At 39.4% G+C, this 12,117-nt stretch overlaps 1 protein-coding gene across 3 annotated transcripts in view; it reads right to left on the minus strand.

Annotated features, from left to right (window-relative positions):
• The window catches only part of Blimp-1 (PR domain zinc finger protein 1), a 31,653-nt gene extending 20,534 nt beyond the window's left edge, over positions 1-11,119 (minus strand). For 2 of the 3 annotated variants that reach the window (XM_028306664.1, XM_028306662.1), the window contains exon 1: positions 10,815-11,119. The gene's annotated coding sequence lies outside the window, so the exon portion shown is untranslated. Of the gene's footprint in view, positions 1-799; positions 916-10,814 lie in introns of those variants that run through there. The other variant, XM_028306663.1, reaches the window with a different exon arrangement.
• Positions 11,120-12,117: the final 998 nt, after the last annotated feature.

Genomic DNA, 12,117 nt, shown 5'->3' on the forward strand with positions numbered 1-12,117 from the left:
AAATTAAATTAAAAAAGTTTACATGATTATTTGATTAAACAGGAATGTTTTCCTATTTTTAAATGAGATTTTTGTAACTACATGCGCACTTAGATTAAGCAATCATGTGCAAAATTATAATATGCATTTTTTGCATCCTTGAGTAAGGAATAACGAGATCTTTGTGTAACGTAGAACTTGTATACTTGGTTAAATATAGAAGAGGAATAAATACAGTAATTATGATAAATAGAGGCACAGAAATGTGTCTACATGCTCCTAGAACAGTGATAAAATTATTTATATGTATTAAACATGCAAAATCTATGCAAGGTTGTTTGTTGGGAATGTCATTTTGGATTAGCAGGATTATGCATCCGTGTATTGAATAGCCCACGAGAGTGCATCGGGAACGCTAACCTTGCGGTCTAATAATAATGTAATACGTAGATCTTTCCACTGCAAATAGACGCTGGTATCGGCTAGATAACGACGTTACATATTATTTCAAACGCGGAATTGATTGCTGTGATACCATCTCGCACTTCATAACACCACTTGAGTTTAATTTAATGAACAATAAATGCGGGATTTGGCGTAAAAATGTAAACTGAATAAGACACGGAAGTGCATACGGTTACTTTGGGATGGTAATGAATTTACCATAATTTAGGTTTAATTTAAAGAAAACCTAGAAGAACGAACTGAATTTCAAATGAAAATCTGAATTAAATGACACTGAAAATATTTCATAAATTAAAATTCGGATTAGATGATTACGGAAATAGGTAACACACAACGCTTAACATTAAATACTTACAAATTTCGTATTTCAAGGCATCTCCAGTGTTCAAAACTAATCCTAGACGCGTTTAGCGAACGTGCATAAACAAATGTATCGTCTCTAGCTCGCATCGGCCTACGAGGCGACGTCGAGCGACTTGAGGTACTCCAGGAGTATGCGGAGCGCAAGCAGCGGGACGAGAGGCCGCAGTCGGCGCCGCCGTGTCATGGCGGCGCGGCCGGCGCAGCTGCGGCTAGCTCGGCTCGGCTCGGCCGCGTCAGCGCCCACGCTCCCGCTCGCAGCCAGCCACGCGCCGTGCGAGCCGGCGGAGCGCGGCGCACATTATGCAAGAGCCGACGACCTGCCCCACGTCCACCCGCGTCGCACTAACCCGACGTCGCTGAGCCGTCGCTGAGCCCACCGACCCAGATGCACTTTTACGACGCCGAGAATGCAATCGACACACATATTCGCGTCTCGTTCCGATAAACGCATCGACGACGAAAGCGACCTGTGACGGAGAATGCGGACGAATTTGACAGCAAATGCAGTGAGTACGTCACGTTCGCGCCTACCGCTCGCCTATTAGACGAGAGCGGGACGGCGCAGTGCGGCCGCGGGCTGCATTCAAGTTCATTACTTCCGTAGTGGCGGCGCGCGCCGTGACCGTGCTCCCGATCCACGCTCGCACTATTGACGATCATCTCGCCCGCAGCCGCGGGAAATGCTAGTTTTCGTATTTCCCATACAGTTTTCCTAATCAGTTTCTTAAATTAATGAAGGGAAACAAATGCTTTTGAGGAGATGAAAATGTTTTACCTGAAAATAATTTACTATAGTCAACTCCTAATTAACGACAAAATGATGTATCTTTGAACTAGAAAAAGTCATCAGTTAATCGTATAAGTCATGTAGGAAATATAAAGGTAATTAACCATTCAGCATAGTCCCGTGACGTGCCATAAGAAGAGCTAATTAAAAAAGTTCAAAACAACGTGCGAGCGAGTGGCGTGAGAACGGCAGCGAAAGCCATGGCAGGGCGGGCGGCGGTCGCGCGCCTCCCCGGAACACGCTTTCACTCTCGCGGGTCGTCGACACAGCCTGCATGCACCCTTACTAGCAATACTCGAAACCAACCACTCCGTATTTGTGATCTCGTGGATGCACTAAGCGAGCAAACGGTGGGATGAGATATTTTTTCGAAACGATAGGAGCATTGGTACGGGCGTCGCACCCACACCATCGCCGCCTCGCCGCACCCTGCCACCTACCATTATCCAATATTGATTTCACTATTTACAGCCTGTAATCTGTTAACAGCTGCAAACTGCTCGAGCTCTGAATAAAGGCCCGTCGCCCGCCGGGCCGCCGTCGCCATGCACTTTGTTTTAATATTGAATAGATTTGTTTAATGCATCCTGTTCTAAACTGTGCAATCTCTGCATGCTTTATGCGGTTACATGGGATTTGTCACCATGGTATTTGTTGTGTCTTCCGTGTTTGAGATCACAGAGAACAGAACAGAGATTCGTGTTTGGGTTTGTGATAATTCACAAACGGTTAGAAGAGTGTATTTAACTCACATTTTCTCAGTTGAAATGCCAAACTTACAGGACTTTTTGCGTAAAATTATTCTAAAATTCAAAACTTATTTGTCTGTCTTTATAGTCTATTAATTAGTATTTTTCAAAAGTAGTGCTATTTTAGAAGAGCACTGCCCTAACTCTTCAACTAACGCGTTAAAAAACGTAGTAAGTGAGCAAAGTCTGGGCAATACATTCGCCCCCTTTCTTTGTCACCGGAGCAAGTGCATCCATCTGAACCCGATTAGGGCGTCCCTTCGGCGCGACCTAGGATAACGTCTGGCGTCGCTCGTCCTGCGACCTACCCTAATATCCTGTGGATGAGAACTGACTGAATGAATTTTCTTCACGTTGAATTAAACACGTGGTTACTTTATTGCAAAATTTTCATCTTTTTACGCGATTTTTGCATGAGTAATAAAGAAGCTGATATTGATAAAATTGAAATAAAATAAAATGGATGTAGATTGTAACCCTACTGTATTTTAGCAATTGACAATTCTACCGTAATCATTCATTAATAGTCAGTTGTAGAATTGTAAATTACTATTTAATGAAACTTTATAGTGTAATTGATCTTACCTACTAAGTATTAAAAATATAATAAAATTGTACAAGTTATAGTAACGAGCTACGATAAATAGTTTAATTTGATACTTTATGGTTTTTTTTAAATTGCCCATCTAATTTTTTTCTCAAAGCTTTGATTTTGAGTGTGTGCACTGTGCACAGTGCACAGTGCAGCCACTAAAACCAATTAAGGGCATCAACCTTTGAATCCCAATTACGGCCCCCTCGTGGGCCGACCTAGGACAACCTGCGACCTACCCTAATATCCTGGCAGGCCCATCGCTCCAGACGTGCCTTTGCCTTTGTTTTGTGTCCCTCACCGATTTATCGATTACACAAACTTGAGGAAGTGTTATACTTATCTCTGTTTTTATTAAAGTTAGTAATTAAAAAAAATGTAAGTACTTTATAGTCGTTTGATTCAACTAAAATCTAATTATAGATTTGGTTTGTAATGAACTGGGATTATTATTTTTTACCATTTAGTTAAGATTTTTATCTCATTAGGTATCGACTTAAGTAGTTATAGAACCACTTATCGGAGTTTTATTCGAATATTTAAAAAAATAATTTTATAACAATTTTATTAAAAAATAAATTTTGTCCAAATCATTGATTAAATGCATCATTAAAAGTTATTAGTAAAGTACATTTAAATCTTTGTCAAACAATAAATACGAACTAATTAACGCACTACATCTATTAGCTTAGTACACTGCAAAGCTCGTCTCCAATAAGAAAGTAGTTAAAAAATGAAATCATCCAATTGGCCCTCAATTAGAGCGTGAAAAGCGAAGCGCATCAAAGAAAATGCAGTTTTCCATCGGCGGAGGCTTGAGCGGTATCAAAACACTGGATCTTCCGGGGTGAACGGCCGGCCGCTAGCCCCCGCCTCCGGCTTCGCTCGTCTCGCCCGCGCGCGAATAAATCGCTGCACGAGTGTACGAGTGCGAGTGCTCGGTGCGCCAGTGTGCGGCTGGAAATGCGTTCGCTGCAAGAGTATCGGGGGTCGTTGACATCCCGCAAAATTTTATTCGCCGTTTCACGGGAACTTTCGAAGATAATTTTCGAAGGTTTTGCAGGATGGCAAATGTGCTAACGTCGGTGGTCAGAAGTTTGCAGGTGCTCCCACAAACTTTTGTATGCTACACTTTCCGTTTCTCTTGTTCCAATATGACTGAGAACATTTCGTTTAGCTATTTTTTTTAAATAATACGATTTCATTATGTCTACCTCTTATAAATTAAACTTCACGACGATTTTGATACATAAAATAGCAAGAACAAGATTTTATTCTTAGAGACAAGAAAGTCTGTACAAGTTTGAAATTATTTTTTTTTATTTATTAGGGATATCAACAGCTTACAGATTTCAATGTAACAATGTAAACGTGTTATTTGTTAATAACAAAAAACTCATTTCTTTTTTGTCCTTTAAAAATATAGCCTATGATTTCATTTAACGATAGCACAACAGTCTTAAAATTGCAAACGAAATAAAAAAGTGCGTGTAGTTTTCAGTCGTAGAACGTTGTAGCCTTTACTAATTCTAAATTAACTACTAATGCTAAATTAACTTTCTAGCTATTACTAGTAAATTCAGAGTTACTATGGATAAAAAGCCAACGGATTTGCGCAGCCTAAATTTTCGGGGCTCAATCCATGGTTTGGTGTGCAAGGGTGCTATTGATCCTATTTAGTATAAAGCGCGGGTCTCCTCTATATCTGTAAGTGGTGGTGCCCGCAGTGCAAACTCGATTTCCCCCTTCTTGGGGTAGGCTTCAATACTCATTCATGCCTTTTCCCGTTCCCGCGAGTGCACGCGCATATCTCGTTCCCGCTCTAGGCGCTTCCGTGTTGTGCCAGCTACATACACGCATGCACTAGACCTAGGCCAATGCAGCGAATTTTGCGTAGGGTCGATGTCCTCGCCTACATCTGTACCAACCTACTGCTATACCAACACAACCCCATGCTTCGGGCGATTCTAATTTCTAGAGCTCAACGTTATTGCTCAAACTTTAACTATCCCCAATTTCACTTTTAGCAAATGTGCAATTTTCTTTGTCGGCCCGTTGCCTTAATTGTACAATAAAAAAAACATAAAAGGACCGAAACAAAGACCATCCGCCTTTAATGGCCAGTTTTGGGAATAGCAAGGAATATGCGCTAAAATGCCATTTGCACAAATTGCGGAGGTTTTTTTAGCGAATTGTCTATTTGGGACTTTTTAACGGACATTGCGCATTGAAAACAATGAGCAGTTACGTCAAAAAAGTGCTAACGGCTCAGGACAGTAAAATAGTTAAGGACAATAGAGCGACCTTGTAAATTGTGTAAAAAGATGCGTTACTTTTTTCGCAATGCCTGTTCTTGGAATTGTGGAATGGCGGTTTTAAAACTGTAATAGAAGGCAAATGTAAATTTACAGTTCCAGTAAATATAACAAAGAAATTGCGTCAAAGGTTTTTTAGTCTGTGTTAAAAAAGCTTTTATAATAAGTAGTAATTGTATTCTTATTTACTCAAGTCACTGAAATAAAAATAATGTATGGTTTAAATAAATTGTGTTGCAAAGATGGATCTCATCAAAAAACTTGCAACGAATTCTACATAGGTACTTTCCTAATATGGCTAAACTCACTCGCTAATTTTTCTAAGTACGATTTGCTAGCACCTGTAGGTGTAAGAATTTAGTGCATAGAGGTGTGAAGTACCATCTAGAATGTAGCTAGGGTCAAAACCCGCGTAGTATGTCAGCGTTTAGTATTCCGCGGCCGGCGAGTGCCGCCTAACGGGACCCCGTCTACACAGGCCTTTACTTTCATCGATCGGGCTAACCACATCGCCGGTTTACTTTCCTTTGTTAGTTTTGGCTTCTAACGCTGTAAATATGCCCGATTTACTTAAAACATTATAAATAAGATCAACCAGTCAGATATTAGGCTTCAAAATACAACTTTCAGGAGGTTGTTCAATGTAATTTCGAAATGGGGACGTAGATTTATTTTACATTTCTTCCGATTCATAGAAATCCAAACCGTTCACTCCAACTTCTTTATACCAAATGCTTACATTACATATTGAAACGAGTGTTCGATAATAATGAAAGTATTTTGGTGCGGGTATTATAGATTATGATAATCTGTATAAACAAGTGAAACTCGTAATCCGAACCATGTGTGTTTTGTTTAATAGAAGGAATAGTACTGCACAAAAGACGACACTCAAAATATACCGGTTCTGTAAGGAGCTTAATATTCCAAAACCACACGACAATATAGCGAGCTGATTATCCACGGTTTGCAACAAAAAAATATTGAAAAGGAAGGAGCAAGTGTTTGTAAATCGCAGGTAGAGCTAGGCCGGGACAACAGCCTTTGTGGGCACCGTTACTCGCGACCGGGCTTGAATAAGAATTATGATCCGTCTCTATTATAGCGTTAGCTGTTATGAACATATTTATGCACCTGCATTTTTTATTTGTATATTTAGGTAGAGGGATTTAGGTGATCATAAGGTTTGATGACATACCATGCCATCTTCATCACTCTTCTTATGATTAGGCATTATGAGCAATCAAAATGATATTATGGTTTTGTAATTATATTAATTTGTAACGTTTCGAAAGATTCAAGGCAATAAATTATGGCGATGAATGGCGCCAAATATTTATGAAAAAGGATGTCAAAATTACATAATTACATCTAACAAAACAAAACAGATTTTTTTTTAACCTTTCAGTTGACACATTTACCAAATCTTGATAAAGCATAATATTAACTTGTAAACGCATTATAAATTGTTGTGTAGGTACTCTATCTGTAGTTTACCTATGCATTTTACTTTAGTAAACATGACTAAAATGGTATGCAGTAACAATAAGTTAACAAACCTCTTGGTATGTTACAGTTTTAAAATGATTGAAACGCACCATTAGTTGGGCACGTCATGCATATGTGAGGTTCCCAGGGGCAGGTAACAGGTATTATTTATCAACGTATAATGTTACGTGCGAGCCTCCGTACGGTACCCGCGGGCGACTACCGTTAGGTCGTGTCAAAAAAAATACGAGGGTGAAATCAGAGCACGGGGCGTGATAGGACGTCGACGTAGCCTGGGAATGTCTGATAGACGTGTTAGGTTGGCGTCGGCGATGTGTAAAGTGCAACGTTGCTGGCTATGGTAGAATTTGCGAGTAGTTTTCAGGATCAAACCGTTTTTTACGAGCTTTTTCATGTTCAGCCCTAGTTTCGCTTCATGATTCTTCTTCTTGTCGAGTCGACAACAAACCTACATAGTGTCAGCCCAAAACTCCGCTACAAGAATAGCGTTGTCAGAGTAGCCTTCATCAAATCTTCATAATTTGATTATAATTCTGAATTTCTTTATCTATCAATCGATGAAAAAAACGCAATCTATAGTGCTCAAATCAACAATGGAGGTAATTTGCGTTTTGCCTTTACACTACGCTTGCGTGTTTCTCGTGAACTCTGATTCACACGTGTTTTCTAATACCCTTCAATTTGCATTATCACGTTGAAATGGTTGGTGAATAGCAAACAGTTTTCAGGGAAACATTGAAGATTCATGAATAATTATTTTGAGACATTTTTCATGCTTGTTGGGACAGAAGCTCAATACTAGGATAGAGCTTAAGGCCCCATAGTGTAGATTGTCCTGATCAAACAATAAAGGTGAACGGTATTCGACGAATATTATATTAGGTGTGGAAATCGTAGGACGTAGCCACAGGAAGTCCAGCGGCATACATAGCTGCGGCCGCCTACTTACATTTATGTCAGCTCTACTGTTATTGATATTTCTATGACACTTTGCACTTCCTGAAATAAGTTGTTTAAATACATCATAGATTCTTAATGCCAAATTCAATGACATCATGTTTTTCAGTTTTCATGTGACTAAGTACTAAGTTTTACTAAGGTTGCAGATTTGATAATATTAAATGATTATGAAGACAACATGGCATCTGAATTCTAATCTTGGTCTTGTAATAGTGTTAGCTAAATTATGCGAAGAATTCTTGTTATGTTTGATGTCGGTGCAAGTCACCTGCACCTGTTCTTACTGTGATAGAATTGTGATAGGAATTTTCTCGCATAAGGAAACTTTCGAGATATCGAGTAAAAATAGTTTATGGACACCAGAAAAACTTTTACTTAGTTACTTAGCATAATTCAATCACAGTCAGATTCGAGGACGCATGAGTAATGTATACAGGAAAAAAAGTATTCAGGTTAATCGTGCTGACAAGCCTCTCGTTTCAATTTGCATTCGCATGACAGTTGAAGATCGTTGCACTAAACGGGTTCTGCATTTATTTGCTTAAAAAGGTTGGAATCTTATAGGTGAGGTAATGGTGACTAATGAGCCGATCGGTAAGGTCGAGGCGAGTCACTCGACCAAGAAAAAGGGTGTTACATAATGGGTGCGTGCCGCCCGGGGCACGATGCGAGTACCGTTGCCCGAACAGGTTCCACGCACTCCCCCTCCCTTCCATGCGCGTGCGCTTGCTTACAGACCATTTACTTTCTATCCATCAAGGACTGCCTTGGATTGCTCTTCCCATGTGACCAAAACAACTGACTGTTGACGGCATCCTATTGACATGAGTTGCAACTACAATGCAAAATGTCATGGACTTGTTTTAAATCTTACATGTGACGTAAGATTTTCATGTAAAATAGCAACGTACGATGTTGTCAACCATTTAGTACTATGACTATTAAACAAAGCATAATGTGGTTTTGTGGCTTTTCACACACTGAAAATCATTACAAAAGTAATAATCATCGCCATTTACTTGCGTCACCAATTCCGAATCTTAACTGTTTTTAATTTGTGATCAAGTAAAATTGACTTTCGACTTTATGGTCTGTGGCGTAAATGTTAAACTTGAATAAGCGAAAGCGAGCTGAGCCGCGAGCTCACCGCGGTTCAATGACCGAGTTTTCACGGGTTTGACAGCCTGTTGTTATATCATCGGTCGTTGTCAGTGTCATTGCCGAAACCACGGCCGCCAGCTCGTGTGCTAATTTGCATCTTTTGCGCTTCGCATTAAGCTCAATTTTCTCTGCACATTAATAGTTTTTTTTTTTCATTTGGTTTTTTTCAGCATTATCTACTGTTTGCGCACCATGTAGTGCGAAACATATTATAAATTATGTACTCTATCATCTTTGGAGTACTTGAAAATAATTTAAGTATGGGAGTGGTAGATAATTTTTTGTTGCGTTTTTTCTTGTTTTGGTTTGTGGGTTTTGTTTTGTTTTCTGTGCGGAAATTTTCTGGTTATGGTTTGACGCTGAAATACTTCTGTGCTTTTCTTGAGTACAGAATTAGTTCCGGGAATTATTTCTTCTCTACAAACATACTTTTAAGTACTTAACATAATCTGGTCAGATTTTACATAACTTAGGGTGAGTTGCACCACCTAAATTTGACCGTAACTCTAACGATAACCTCGTGCTTTTTGTATGGAGTTTGACAGATTTTTGACGTTTGAAGTAAGATGGTGCAACCCAGCCTTAGACATAAGGAGGAAGAAAGGTTTTAATAACATTGCAGAGTTTACTTCATCGTAAAAAATAAAGTGCAATTGTTAGGAAACAAATGAACGAGCAATTAAACGTATCAACCTATAACTTTTTGCAGATCACCGCGCAACTGGAACAAAAACTAATGGTTCCCTATCCCGAGGAAAGGGTTGTAAAAAATCGACGTGGCCTGCTGAACCACCACACCATTGCTAATAAGGCTAAAACGAGACTTTCCACTCATGCGCAAGGAAGACGAGGCGTTACGTAAGCGTGTAGGTAGATCACGCGCTGCCTTGAAATTGAACTCTGGAAGTTCAAGGTTCGGTTTTTGCGCCCAATAACAATGGTCTCGTGTGTGTGCGTGATAGATTCACATATATGTACAGAACTAGCAAAATTAAATAGACCCACCCCGTGTATAATTATGCCGAGAGCATGGGTCACCATATACTGGATAGGTGCGCTGCATTTTTTGTTGGCAATAAAGACGTAGGATGCTCCAGAATTATTATGTAGCTCTTAGAAACTAGTCGACTTATGTGCATAGGTTTGGTCTTCATCAAGGTCGACACAATTTTTTGTGTGTAAACGTCCAACTTTTTAGCCATATTCGTGTTTGTATCTTAATTGTTTAGAAGTAAATAAACTATCTTGTATTTTTTCTCAATAAATTCTAGGCTTGAGACTATGAATCAAATATAGACAAAATAAAATAATGACGCGTCACTGACAGGTGATAAATCGTTTTGCTTTAGTTAATTGTTTCTCGATCGTCTGTTTATTGATTTTGTTAAGAATTCGAAATTCGATCTAATTATAGATCAATGCTCTCAGGGATATAATTAGACACGTGGTGCAATTATTTCAGCTGTGAAATAATTTTAAAACATACGTATTGCATAAATCTGTCAGAATAAATCAAATATGTACATTAATTTACATTTTGCTGGATACGATTTTAAAATCTCTGAAAGTGAACTAAACTTTGAAAATATAAAATAGTTTTTGAATAGAATTTAGGTAAAACAAATAATCTGTATGTTTATTGTTCAATAATATAGCAGTAAATTAATATACATAAACTTAATTCGATATTATTCCAACCTAGAAACAAATAATTGACACTATTTACACGATATATGTAACTAGTGTTAATTAGTCAGTAAATAATACAATTAAATTAGCGTTAGGTTATTGTTTAGCTTGAAACAAATATTGATTATCTCTGGCTTCAGGCAGACGCGCCTAGCGCGTTGATGTCTTTTGCAAGAAGACGCCCAAGAAAAAAAGACAGCTTAAAACTACACCACCACCTTATAAAAGTAAACAAATATACTAACCATCGGCACCAAAGCAATCCAGAACAGCAGAGCCTGAGTAATCCAATTTGATAAATCCTCGGTCAACGTTATGTCACTAACTCTAATCACTTAAAAATAATCCACACGTCACATATACGGCCACTTAAAAATAGGGGTGAAGTAAAATAAGTCTTATCTTGAGATCTATGTTGCTTTCAGTCTAGATAAATGCAGTAGTGACAGTCGTATTATAGGGTCATGGTGGAGCTGAGCGCGACACGGCGTGACGCGCCGACGCCTCCGGTTAACTGATAAAGTGTGGCTCGGTTCATGGTCGGAGACGTCCTTCCTGCGAGCAGCCGAGAGCGATGCCTGCGCCCGCGCACCGCTCTTCCGTACTCGCCGGGTGAATGAACTGCTGCGCGCGAGCGGGACGCGAGAGGTGCCTCCCGCTCCCACACCACCAATGCCATGGCCGAAGCTGACGGTGAATTTTTACTATTCCTATCTCGGCATGGTGATCTAGAACGAGAGTATTTGTTTGTGTGCAACAATGGTGCTGATGTGGAAATTCAGCGAAAAGTATTCAATATTACCATTGTGGGCGTACGTCATGTGTGGCGCGCTTATGGCATTCATTGCGAATATTTGAGTAGCCCCAACTTTACATGATATTATAAAAAACGTTTTCTTGTTCTTGACTAATCATATAGGTGTCTACTGTTTTGATGAAAACTTTATATTTTTCATCGATTTAATAAAGTTGTCACTTTTTATACAAACAACAGAGTATTCTACATAGCTTCCTAATTTATAAACTTTAAATGTTTTAGGGGTTACTACCCTAACACACCTACACCAACCCCTACTCTTCCCGCGGGTGTCGTAAGAGGCGACTTAGGGACTACATCAGACAGAGAATGGGCAGCAGCGCTCTCTGAAAAACATCAATCTTTTAAACTGCAATCTCCAACCCGCCTGCCAAGCGTGGAGATTATGGCAAAACCCTCCACTATAGTGGAGGAGGCTCATAGTCCAGCAGTGGACTGTAAAGCGCTGTTGATGATGATGAAATGTTTTAGGTAGGTTGTAGAAATATCCTATTTTAAGAATTTGTGTAAACTACACAAACATTCTATAAATCGGATGCATCTGTATTTTTAGTTTTCATGTTTTTTTGGGATTAACTAATTTTCCAATGTTACATAACGTAGCATCACGTGGAAAACCAAACAACATTATCCTGACAGATGAGTTGGCACGCGATCGCTCAGGCTGATGTCATTCCGACAATAAGGTTCATGCAGGCTCTCTGCTGTTCGAAGCACAATCTCTTACAAAA

This window comes from Ostrinia furnacalis, unplaced genomic scaffold, assembly GCF_004193835.3.
Source record: "Ostrinia furnacalis isolate ACB-3 unplaced genomic scaffold, ASM419383v2 OfSCF2040, whole genome shotgun sequence".
In the NCBI taxonomy this organism is placed as follows: Eukaryota; Metazoa; Arthropoda; class Insecta; order Lepidoptera; family Crambidae; genus Ostrinia; species Ostrinia furnacalis.